This window comes from Buteo buteo, chromosome 25, assembly GCF_964188355.1.
Source record: "Buteo buteo chromosome 25, bButBut1.hap1.1, whole genome shotgun sequence".
NCBI classification, from domain to species: domain Eukaryota; kingdom Metazoa; phylum Chordata; class Aves; order Accipitriformes; family Accipitridae; genus Buteo; species Buteo buteo.
This window is the reverse complement of record NC_134195.1, coordinates 13,866,418-13,879,091: the sequence shown is the minus strand read 5'-3', so window position 1 is coordinate 13,879,091 and position 12,674 is coordinate 13,866,418. Positions and strand designations below refer to the sequence as shown.

General features: G+C 40.2%; 1 long non-coding RNA gene across 1 annotated transcript in view; it reads right to left on the bottom strand.

Annotated features, from left to right (window-relative positions):
• LOC142044635 (uncharacterized) overlaps positions 1–12,674 on the bottom strand; it is a 56,489-nt gene that overhangs the window by 22,697 nt on the left and 21,118 nt on the right. Inside the window, exons 2-3 of the long non-coding RNA XR_012654381.1 lie at positions 2,544–2,637; positions 1,137–1,512 (exon numbers count right to left, since the gene is read on the bottom strand). This is a non-coding gene — a long non-coding RNA (uncharacterized LOC142044635). The remainder of the gene's footprint in view (positions 1–1,136; positions 1,513–2,543; positions 2,638–12,674) is intronic.

The following is a 12,674-nucleotide window of genomic DNA, read 5'->3' as shown; positions in this document are numbered from 1 at the left end:
GTTGTAGCTGTTGTTGAGCAGTGCTTAGACAGTGTCAAAGGCTTCTCCATTTCCCATTCTACCCCATCAGTGAGTAGGCAAGGGATAGATAAGAGGCTGGGAGAAGACACAGCTGGAACAGCTGACCCAAATTGGCCAAAGAGATATTACGCACCATATGGCATCATGCTCAGCAGTAAAATTGGCCGGGGGGGGCGGGGGGATAGTTATTTCAAGATAGCCATTGCTCAGAGACTGGCTGGGTATCAGTCAGCTGGTGGGAGGTGGCGACTGACTGCCTTTGCATTACTTGGATTTTTTTTTCTTTGTTTTGGTTTTCTTTCTTCCCTTATTAAACTGTCTTAATCTTGATCCATGAGTTTTTCTTGCTTTTGCCCTTCCAATTCTCTCCCCCATCCCACTGCAGGGGAGTAAGCAAAGAATTGAGTGGGAGCTTGGCTGCCAGCCAGGGTCATCCCACCCCAACACCAAAAAAAAAAGTAAATATTGAAGACCCTCTCCCCTGAAGTGCTTTTTTTTCTGTCAAATTTTGTGGGTTCTTTTGTTTTGCTATCCATTTTCCTACCTGTGCCATAAAGGGTGCCAAAGTATTTTACTGCAAGTCTTAAGTTCTACAGTGAATCAAAAAGTTTGCTTTTGTTCTGATGCCTAAATCCACCGAGGCTTCAAGCCGCATCTGCATACACCACATTAAAAAACTGGGAATTAAGTGCTGAAATTGTTTATTCAAGTTTCATAAAATTCCCCCCCCAGTACATTAACATCTATGTATATTGAGGACATTGCTGTATAACATCAGTGATATGTGTACAGTAGCCTATAATTTTCTATTTTCTTTCTGCATATTTACTGATGATGGTAGTTCATCCATTATGCTATGTAGTAACCCATAAAGCTGAATTATAAACTTACCAGCTGGCTGAAAACTAATGTTGCTATAGTAACATTTCCATTATAAATCATGTTATTGTAAAAAACAATGCTAATGGAAAATTTTCCACTAACCTGCATTAAGATTACAGTTGTAGCATGCCTACAATTCTCCAAATACACACCTGAAAAAAACCCCTCATTTCGAATACCCTAAGTTGCATTTTTTAATTTAAATAACTATTGATGTACAGGCTGATACTTACAGTGAGTCATCAGAGTAACAACACCCTTGTTCTTCGTGCGTGCTCCACATGGCACAGCAAGGACACATACAGGAGAGGTGCCTCGTGGTTCGGTCCTTCGCACAGAATAGAAGCTTGGGAAGCATTTTTTACTTCTTGTATGCATAGCTTGAAAAGTTGGCATGTGTCCCTGAAATTTTCAGTGGTGTGAGCCGTCCACTAGAGCCTGACCTCTTATCAAGTGGATATATTTCTGCGGTTGTTAGAGCTGTTCAAACATGTAAGGGCTTCTTTTACAGGGTGGCTAGATATTGCAGTTGACCGTGAGTCTTTGCAACACTTTGTGGCTGTGCTTGAGGTAGCTGTCATAACTAGCATTAAAGTGAGGTTAACAATTCTGCAAGAAAATAGCCAAAAGTAACCAAAAATCCAAAATTATTTCTAAGCTACCATTAACAAGACTATAAGGAAATTCTTGCAGTAGAATTAACTTCCTGAAATAAACTTTGCATTCTTTAGCAATTTGAGGTCAGTTTTAACAATAAGAAAGCAGCACTGGAACTATCACAAGTATCCCTGTAGGAAATTCTCCAAACAAGTTGAACTTTTCAACTGCTAAGTATTACTTGCAAATAAAATTGTCTAATTCTGCCCAGCTGGCAGACAGCTATGCAAGTACATCTTTTTGTTAATACTGTTCGCTAAGGTTTTGTGGGTTTTTTCCTATGTAGCATTTAACATTAGTCATATTTTCCATAAAAGGTATTTTAAACACTACTCTCAATTAAAGACCTAGAGAAGATGGGTTAAAACAAAAAGCACTCCCAGGACTTGCAAAATGGGGCCTTGTAATCATAAGGAAATCAGATGGATCTGACTGATATACTCAGGAAAACAAAAAGCTCAGGAGTGCCTAGGTACTAGCACAAGATTCTGCTAAAACGGTGCTTAGGATCAGATTTATTTAGCTAATCAGTGATGTAGTCTTGGGACCAGAGAGAAGCTGGACAACATTTAAGAGTACATCCAAAAAGCAGTTTGCTTGGAGACCCCAAACCAGATCAGAATTAATCAGAAAGATATTTTTTTTTGGCTGTTGGCAGAGAGGTTGGAGGCAGGAAAGCCAGCCTTACACCCTGGCAGTCTGCAGCTGCTGCAAGGCCCAGTGAAATGAAGCCCCTTGATGCTGCGTTCGCAACAGCTCATGGCTCCCTGTATTAACTAGGAGGTCTGTGTTCATAATACAAAGATCAATGCATGGAAGAATTTCCTAAAAGCAGAAACATGTTCTAAACGTGGACCTATTTCAAACAAAGAAACTGTGCATTTTAAGGCACTGAGAAGATAGGTGGTCAAATAACACTTTAGGCAGAAGGGCCTGTGCTGCTCCAACAAAACCATGGAAAATTAGAATGAAATGGAAGTGACCTTTTAGATACAGATCCCATCATCTTCTGATTGTATGATACATGCAATTTGGATGTCAAACGCAGGAGATCCTCCATTCATCTTGGTTTAAGCTCTGGAGAGAAAAAAAAAAAAAGAAAAAAGAAAATAAAAAAAAGAAAGAGGAGAGTGAAATTTAAATCCATTTTGATCAATATGCCCATGTGGGTTTAATTAGACTGAACTGCTGTGTCACTTCAGCACTTCTTCTCTGCTGTCCTTCCTCCCTGCTGTCCTGAGTCAGGCTCCCCATTCCTCTCTTCCTTTCTGTAGCACCTATTTCATTGAACTCCAGGGCTTGCTTTCTTCCTCAGATGCTTTGCTGTCAGTGGACTGGGACCATTTACGAACCTCAAAAGCAGGTCACCTGCTTGCTACCATTTTTTGAAAAAGCACATGATTGCCAGTTTCTCTTCATGATTATTCTTATTACTGCTTCTTTGTGGGCTTTTCTAAAGCAGTGTTCCCATACCTAAGTTCCATTAGTTAAACAAGACAAGCATAAGCAATCAATACAAGAACTGAATGCCATTTGCAGCCAAGAGTGAGCTAAGATAAAGCACTCATTACACTACCTTTCTTCAAAAGAGGGTTTAAATGAGCAAGGTTTGAATCTAGGGAAAGGAAGACTGCAGAAACAAATTGTGAAATATAACTCTTCCAAGTAATCAGAAGAAAATATTTTCAGGCTTTAATCAATTCACTTTCCCATGGAGATACTAATTAACACTGAGCCTTCTTCCTATATCTCATTTTATATTAAGTAGTTATCCTCAAACACCCAAAGAATGAATTCCTATGAGATCAAAACCTCAATCTAACATGAGGATTTTCCCTATCCTTTTAAGCCAGCATTATGGAGAACTTTTTGCTTTTTTTACTTACAGACCTTTTGAGCAATCAGTGCATCATGGACAGTTTTGGTACTAGCAAAGCAGATACCCTACTCTCTTCATATGCTTCCAAAGCTTTTATCATGTCATTGCTAATTCATAATCTCCTAATAAGTGATCTTTACTAGTTTGTCTGACCGAGGTAACTTTAAATTGAGAGTTAACTTGTGTAACAGTACTAAATTTGGGAACATGTATGTGTGCATGTCATTACCTACCATGCCCTTTCAGTTCATGCCCACAACCATTTTCCAGTAGTGCTCATGTCAGAGAAAGCTGGAAAACGTATTTGTAAAAATATGTGCAGAATTAAAAAAGAGATCAAGTCTAAAAAGTGCCAGCTAATTCAAACTTCGAAAAAAAAGTTTCATTACACCAATACATAAAGCTACCTCCAAAAATAACACTTCATATGACAGATATACATGTGGGATAGAGAACTGGGCAAGAGCTGAGTCTAAATGTTTAATGCATCCCAGCTCGGCAGGTAGCACGTGCCAGTTCTACAGGCTGTTCAGAGTCTTCTGTCTTGTGCTTGAGATGCATTTCCTCACGCTCCTCTTTTTATGGACAAAATGACCTTGTCCTACTTTCAGTCTACTTTCCACTGCCATAAATAGATATTCATACACTTTACTTTTCATTCCATTTTAACGACATGCAGGTCAGATCTTTCTGACCATTGAAATGGGAATATATTAACAACAACATACTAATTCAATCTGGTTCTGTCCTGCAGCTCTTTGAAATAATTTTCAGAGCTGAAAGATTTTTATGAACAGAATATCTGTCATAGTTATGGTTATTCCACTATTGACATGACAACTGCCATTGTTTTCCCATAAAATTATGATAGCCATCTGGCATAACAAGGAAATGAACAGAAAGCACTTCAGATGGAATAAATATTTTTTTTTAATTACCAGCTTTACATCTGAAAGCATGGGGGGCGGGGGAGGAATTATAGTTTTTCTGCTGAAGAGATAGCAATGGGAGTGTTTTTTAAACTATTTCATTCCTCCTACAGGTTCAGCTAGCAATGTAAGTCTAGCATGAAAATTTCCGTTTTGTAATATTTACTCCTGATGATTTGCTTAAAATATGCTTATCTCATTTTTTAAAGGTTGCTAAAAATTGCCCTGATAGAAGAAAAAAAAACAAAATAAAACAGTAATAGCTCTCTAATTTACATTTTAAAGTATTTTTAAAGTAGGTTATTGATTTATTGCAACACAATAGTCAAAATGTTTCATTCATTGCACAGGTTTTAAAACTGCAGTGATCATTACACAAATCAGCAAACACATGAAGAAATAAGTTTTTTCATCATTAAAGAACATCTTATTTCCAGCTACATAGTTTCTCATTTTATTGTAGCAAATCATACTGAATTGTTTGAGGTGTCTGAATTTTGGGGGTTAATAATGTTTTTTACCCAAGTATTTGCTAGGGTTTTGATTAATATGCTAAATGAAGTGCTTCCATTTTCCTTGGAAAAATCCACATTTATTGAAAAGCTACAGAATGTAAAAGTTTTTGGCTAAATCGCTGAAGTATTGATATTCCTGTGACAACATTGCCAAATTTGTATTTCTGCATTTTTTCTGTATTTATACTGACATGGCTTGGATGGGTGCATGCTTCACTAGGTAAAAAACTGTCTGGATGGCCGAGCCAAAGAGTTGTGGTGAATGGAGTTAACTCCAGTTGGTGGCTGGTCACCAGTGGTGTTCCCCAGGGCTCAGTATTGGGGCCAGTTCTCTTTAATATCTTTATCAATGGTCTGGATGAGGGGATCGAGTGCACCCTCAGCAAGTTTGCGGATGACACCAAGTTGGGAGGGAGGGTTGATCTGCTCGAGGGCAGGAAGGCTCTACAGAGGGATCTGGACAGGCTGGATCGATGGGCCGAGGCCAATTGTATGAGATTCAACAAGGCCAAGTGCCGGGTCCTGCCCTTGGGTCACAACAACCCCACGCAGCGCTACAGGCTTGGGGAAGAGGGGCTGGAAAGCTGCCCGGCAGAGAAAGACCTGGGGGTGCTGGTTGACAGCGGCTGAATATGAGCCAGCAGTGTGCCCAGGTGGCCAAGAAGGCCGACGGCATCCTGGCCTGTATCAGAAATGGTGTGGCCAGCAGGAGCAGGGAGGTGATCGTCCCCCTGTACTGGGCACTGGTGAGGCCGCACCTCGAGTCCTGTGTTCAGTTTTGGGCCCCTCACTACAGGAAAGACATGGAGGGGCTGGAGCGTGTCCAGAGAAGGGCAACCGAGCTGGTGAGGGGCCTGGAGCACAAGTCTGATGAGGAGCGGCTGAGGGAACTGGGGCTGTTTGGTCTGGAGAAAAGGAGGCTGAGGGGAGACCTTATCACTCTCTACAACTGCCTGAAAGGAGGTTGTAGCAAGGTGGGTGTTGGTGTCTTCTCCCAGATATCAAGTGACAGGACACCTCAAGTTGTGCCAGGAGAGGTTTAGGTTGGATATTAGGAAAAATTTCTTCACCAAAACAGTTATCAAGCATTGGAACAGGCTGCCCAGGGAAGTGGTTGAGTCACCATCCCTGGAGGTATTTAAACGACGTGTAGATGTGGTTCTTAGGGACGTGGTTTAGTGGTGGACTTGGCAGTGTTAGGTTAACGGTTGGACTCAATGATCTTAAAGTTCTTTTCCAACCTAAATGAGTCTATGATTCTATTCTATGTTTTATTTCAGTTCAACTTGACAGCGATAGCCCATATTTCTTATATATTGTACTGACACAAGAGTTGCCTTATTGAGTATTTATCCAATTAATTGAGTTCAAGCTCTGATTTTGTTCTGCCGAGCAGCTCACCTGATTTTGAGGCATAAAGGTTTATGTCTGATTCATAAACAAAATATTTTCAGCTCCTCTAGGACAAAATGCAAGACTTTTGCATCATGATGATGATTCTGATTGTCTTATTTATAATGTTTTAGAAAAACAAGCAAAACAAACTGTGATACATCACAAATAAATGAAACAACATAAAATGTATGTACCTGCCATACAATACCAGCATAGTCCCAGTACATTGAAAATCAGAAGACTTGATTTCTGCTTCAGATTTTTACATCTGAGCCCTGTCTGCAGAGGGACTTAGAAGGTTTGGGAGGTTCAAGACACAATTAGGATAAAAATTTTCATTAACATGAATGAAACGTGCAGCATTGGAAGAGGATCTCAGAAGAGACTGAGGAATCTCTAACACTGGTCATTTTCAAGGTTTGATTAGACAAAGCTGTGGCTAACCTCATGTAGCGCTGGTGCTAGATTTGTGGTAGGTTGGGCTAGGTGACCTCCAAAGTTTCCTTCCAACTGATTTTACAATTAATTAATTTCAGCAACATCAGCTGCTCTTGCTCAAATGCGTGTCGAAAGAACTGCTGGCACACTTAGAAGGTCTGATATCATACAACAGTATGACACTGATTTTCATGCAGATGCAATTTACACTGACTATGTGCATTTTATAGAACAATGTCCTTCCTCAAAATCCTGACTAACCCCAGGCTTTTAATACCCAGTTCAGCTGATTATATTAAAATAAGAACAATATTATGGTTTGCCATTCAGTTGGATGGAACACTATACGTGAATATTAATATTAGCTATTCTGCACTGCTTTTTGTATTCTACTCAATTACTTAAGTTGAATGAGATTTTTGTACTCTTGGTTGATGCATCTGATTACAAATCCAAGTATACAGTACACATACAGCTAAGACACCAACAACATCTGATTAGATCATTAATATGACTGTAGACAATAAGAAGGCATTTCAAGCCCAATTACAAAACACTGCTATAATATAGCCCTGATATCAGTTATGGGATTTAAAATATAATGAAATCAATACTAATTTACCAAAGAGAAAAGAAAAAAAAGGTGAAACATCATAACAGAGCTCTATTCTGAAACACATGCTTGCTTCCAGTTTCTTATACAATACAGGTTCAGGAAATTATTTTATGACTAATTTCCCCCGACAGCATTTGTTCTGGGGTTGAGCGGTAAGGGGTTCTGCAGTGCCCCATGCTTTGCTGATTGCAGCCCTGGTGCTCTGCAACTAATGGGGCCCAGATGAGGCCAAGAACAAACGAAATGAACTGGGTGGGAAGGGACTGATTTACAGTCCTAGTCATTCTCCTCCCCTTCCAAAATAAACAAACCTAAGAAAAGGCAAATCCACTCGGCTGCCAGAGCAATCTCTAGCCCACGTGATGTGTGTCACTCTTAGAGGTTCCAATATGGAGCAAGAAAATGAGACCATCAGATGTGTTCTTCCTGACAGGGCAGGCTAATCTGTAACTGCTATAACTGCTGTATCTTTTTTAGAGTTGTTGCCTTGGAGGAACATCTGGCCTAAGAGGGATAGTAGAGTCAGGTAAGCCGTGTGTGGTATTTCAACCAAATGGTATCTATTTTCTATGTGTATGGTAGGGCTTAGGCTCTCCAAGGACCATTGCATCTGAAAAGTCTAGTATAGCAGAAGGCCAGCCTGTTCATGAGTGCCTGCTCGTGCAAACTATCCCCATAAATATTTCATTCTAGGTATATGATGAGTTACTAGATAATGCATAAAATTAAGTATGTTTCCTTTAAAATAAACCTAGTTTAGAGGTAGAAATAAATCTTTCATTCATGCATGAAATCTCTCATGTAATTTTCGCTCTTTCCACAACTGCTTTCTTTTTACACAAAAAAAAAAAGAAAGATTTTGTCACTCGTGAATAAGACTCTCGTGTAAGTTAGTTTTTATAGGGTATGTTTTTTCATCTGGCCTTCTTCACGTTTGTTGTAAAGTCTAGCAGTGATCCAGGAGCAGTCTCATGCAGATAAAATTGTTTTATGAGGTAACAACACAGCATGATTGCCTTACTATCTCTCCACCTACAAATTAGGGTATAGGATTAAATGACATTTTAAGATTGGGCAAGATGATAAGTAAAGAAGGATAGTGAGCTGTCTTGAGAAGAATTATATTGTCATATGTCCTGACACCCCTTGTTTAACCATAATAAATATTGATCTTCAGTAATATTTCCAAGTTTTCAAAAAAATAGTTATGATTTGGAAATCAAATGCACATTTTAAATAGTATTTTAGCCTCAGAAGAAGGACTCTGAAAATGGTGGCAAAATAATGCCATACAACTCTTAGGCAGTGATGGCTGCGAACCCTCAGCTCTAGGCTGAAGCTGGCCTCCTAATTGTTTGCAGAAGCCGCTGACATGTTAGATAAGTAAGAAGTGCTCGTGAATGCACACTGGAGTGTCAGCTTCAATGTGTTAACAATGTTTAACTTTCATGCATAATGCAATCTCATGTCGTTTATGTACTTTTGCATACTGTATTCATGTTGTTTTGTTCAACTTCTTAATCTACCCATGAGTCTTTGCAACAAGCAGCAGGAATCAGCCATGGCTTCATGCACTCTCTCTCAGCAAAATGAACTCCCTGGTTTGCAAAGGCAAGGTTTTGGAGGAGTGTGGTCCCTCACAGCCCAGGAAGTCTGTCTCCGAGCATTACAAGAACAAAAAAGAGAGATGAGGAAAAAGTCCTTTTTAAGCTTAACAAACAAACTAATCTTTTCACATTTTAAAAATAATTAGCTGCTAGTTGAGGTGTTTAATAATATTCCAGAAAGGAAATTTAAAGATACCCCAAGGGTATTCATACTGCCCTTCTGTGACAGTGGAATGACTGGTAACAAAAGACCAATTCCAGCGCAGGAAGAAAGGAAGGGCTTCCCCAAGAATCTCTCCAGTTTCTCACAATCATCCGATTGCGGGTAGCATCTCACATTGCTATATGCGTAAAACAGCAGTGATTATTTTGTAACTTAACTGTGCATTCTTGTCACTAAATTAGAATAGGAAACCTTAGGGTTTATATTTCCCTACTTAGAGAAAGCAAGAAAAAGCCTCACTGAAGGTAAGCCCTGCACTACTGGTTCCCATCTAAGTTCCTACTGAAGAGTGGGATGTGCACCAGCAATGTGGCCAGGTGACTGCTGCAGAGCCGGAGGAGTGACAGGAGTGACATGGGGACTGGGGAGGAAAAGGACTCTCGTGTGAGGCTGGGAGGGGGAGAAAGCCACAGCAGTAAGACCCACCTAACTGGGGAAGCACTGCATTTCAGCCTAAAGCGTGTATGGATGTATGTGGCGCTTGGGGACATGGTTTGGTGGTTGACTTGGCAGTGTTAGGTTAACAGTTGGACTCAATGATCTTAAGAGTCTTCCAACATAAATGATTCTAAGAACAAAATAGTTAAAAGCAGTTGCGTATGTCTTATAAAAGAACAGTGTAACATGTTGCGTTTCTACCAACCTCTTGTTTCCTTTATTAGGGATACCCTGTGACAGAAAATCACAGCTGCCCTCCAAATTTAAAACAGCAAACCACCAGACTAAGGATGACAAATTCTTTTCACTGCAGGAGCATCAGGGTTTTAAGCACATCCCATTCTGTGGGGGATCTTTAATAATCTTTGATTTACATTGACTACTTTGCAAATCAAGTCAGCTAGAGAGTCCGATGGTTCCTGCTTGCCCTTCTACATGGAAGGCCAGCAGCAGTCAGTGTAACATTCCATTTTGCCCTGAGCTGGCTTTGTTTGTGACACAAATGTGAAACAGTATTATTAAGGATGAGTGACCTAGCATGACACTGCTCATCAAAACATTTTCACACTCTGCAGGCTATAAATCTGTTGATGTTCCTGAGTTTTGTGAATCATTGCTGTGAAAGTAAAGAATGTCCCCATAATTTTATTTGACATGTAAACTCTACTATGTGTTCCAAATCTGTCATCGCAGCGCTGAAATCTATCCTTGACACTAATTTGTACAAATGGCAGGTCACTCAAGGAGGAAAATATTTTTTTCTGGAAAGCAGTGCAGTTTGGTTTTATAGAAGACAAATCTTTGAAGGGCTCTTTGCCAGTCATTAAGCTACGGCTGTCAGCTAGATCTCTTTCCCATGTAAATAAAACTCTCTCCACAGTGTATTTTTCCCTCCTGAAAGTGCTTTGTTTAAATACAAATGAATGCAAACAGTGATCACATTTCTTTAAAATGGAGAAAGAGAAGCTCAAGAAGATTGACGGGGAGGAGGGCTGGCTTTAAAGAATTTTGACGTTTCAGACAAACTTTTTAAAAGTATAAAACTTGGCTTTTTTGTTTTTCTTTTAATAGAGTTTTGGGGTAAAAATGCATTGCTTTATTCAGAGTATTCAGAAATAAACAAGCATTTAAAGACAAAGCCAATCTGAAACCTGGATACCTTTTGTATTTTTTTTAAACATCAGCCCATGTCATGATTCATTTCCTTAGAAAGGGACTCTAGTGAAAATTAATGCTTTACAAGTAGAATATAACAAAGAAAACACTGTACCTTAAATAATTTTTGAGGCACTGCATAATTCCAGGGATGCCAAGCATTCTCCACTCTCACTGATTTCAAAACCTCATGGCATTAGCCCCTGAGTTTTTTAAAATGGGTCCTAAGCTATCCAATAGTCTCATGTCCTTTTCTAATGAAAACCCAACTCACTTGTAAATCAACTTAGTGCCAAGGATATCCAAATCTGAATGAGTTCTTGTAAGATTTTTGTTCCAAAATGGAAAGAAATGTCTTTTCTGTCATCCACACCAAACTTCTGAGTGGCATTTTTGACAGCCTTGATCATGAAAACAGTCGGAAAATCTGATTTTCATAATTCCAACATCTTTAACTCAGTCATCAGGCACACAAAGTGAGTTAATACAGCAAGCACTTCAGCACTGACTCTGCCCTAAAGACTAGTTTACTGTAATTATATAGTGATGCTGGACTGGAAAACAGGCCAGATAATAAGCAAATTTTGAAACTCGCTTACACACATATACTTAAGGCTCCGGAATGTCAAACCTTTGTCCCTAATATAATTTAAAAGGCAAGCTGTCCCACCCAGCTCTTTTCATTTTGTTCTTAAATAGAAGTATTGCATAGCTGTGTTACATGTGCAATTATCTTTTAATTCTGAATTAAGGTCATCCTTCATTTTCTGTAAAGCTGGGATGTTACTGAGACTGCCATACATGAAATGTAACTTATTTTTCCAAGGGCTTTGCCTGTTGTTTGGCTCTTCCTGGGTGACTGGGGGTAACAGGCATGGTCACCAGAAATCCTAAATCTCTCACTCCTTGCAAACTGCTCAAGTGCTTCCTCGGTTTGTTGCTTTTCATTGTACTTTCACACCACAAAGTCAATAGGAAAAAGGTTTGAAATGCAGACAGCGTTGTTTCATCTTCCAAGACTCAGAAAGCTTTTTTTCTTTGATAGATCCAAAGCCCCATTATGGGACACTGGACTCCTGCTGACACAGCAGGTCTGCTTAGGTCAAACATGAAGGGACCGCACTTGGTTGACAAAGCTAAGTCATAGTAAAATTATTTGTTTATATTCATATTACTTGTTTAATGTGTTTATATGTGTACAGTTCTGCAAGTTGGATGGTAGTTATCTGTACTGAGGCTGAATCCCAACATGTCCTCTCTGCTTTCTGGCTTATAATTTACCCAAACAAGTTCCTTTTTGACCTAATTTTTTACACAAGTGTCAGTCCAAGGATACTTAGAAAGCAGAAGGAAAATTTAAAAATCCCCAAGCATTGCATTCTTCTTCCGTGTACAAGAAACTGTTAAGGGATGTTACAAGTGGCTGCTGCCTTTCACAGCACCAGAGCCTGGGAGCCTCCTTGTGCTTGGGGACCCGGGGACTCTGCTCCAGCTGAGGGACACAGCTGCTCTTTTCCCCTTTGCAGGTTCAACCAGTAGTGAACCTGAGCATGTATCCCAGAGCCACGGACATGGACACCATCACACGGACACCTTCCAGAGTCACAAGCACATTTCACAGATCCCTCGAATACCAGCATGGCTCCTGCACCCCTTGGTGCCCCTGCCCAGACCCAGGGCCTCTTGCTCACCAGTGGGTCCAGCATGGCATTTGCTGCAATTGACACACACACACCCCTCACGCACATCTGGTTTGGGGGGGATATGGCCACTCACCTCCCAGCACCAGGCACACGGGCTGTGACCGCGGCCCCACTCCAACCACCAACATGGAGCCCATCACTCATCTCATTCACCTGGTCCGCCATAGGTTTTTTTGGGGACACACACTGTGCTTGTCCCAGGGGCTGCAATGGAGT